The sequence below is a fragment of the Elaeis guineensis genome, chromosome 2, assembly GCF_000442705.2.
Source record: "Elaeis guineensis isolate ETL-2024a chromosome 2, EG11, whole genome shotgun sequence".
Classification (NCBI taxonomy): domain Eukaryota; kingdom Viridiplantae; phylum Streptophyta; class Magnoliopsida; order Arecales; family Arecaceae; genus Elaeis; species Elaeis guineensis.
Genome location: NC_025994.2, coordinates 80099368 through 80099817, shown reverse-complemented (window position 1 = coordinate 80099817; position 450 = coordinate 80099368).

Here is a 450-nt window from a genome sequence, read left to right as displayed (position 1 = left end):
CTGGAACTCTCAGAATAATATAAGAAGTCACAAGCATTTCCGCAAGGCTCATGGATTTCCAAAAGAAAAAAAATATGTGGATGTTACCTGCTGAGCACAGTAACCTACAGCATATGATGGTGTCCTATGATGTGAAATAGCCATCATAGTAGAAAACCAGGCTTAATAATAAGACATGCAATGTTCTCAACTTTTAGATGGCATCAAAGACACCAACTGTTGCTTACCAAAACAAAAGGCTCCAACTGTTAGTGATACTCTAGTTCTCTTAAAGAAAAATTAAATACTGGGTCCATTATTCCGTTACCAGCTAGCTTACTGTATCCTGTTATGTCACTACAAAGTTCAGCACTGCCTGTTTTGAGCCTCAGAGGGGTTTACTTCATTATTCTCTGCTGAAGTAAGATGTTTCAGCGCACAAACCTTCATCACTCTGGACAGTTGCTCAAA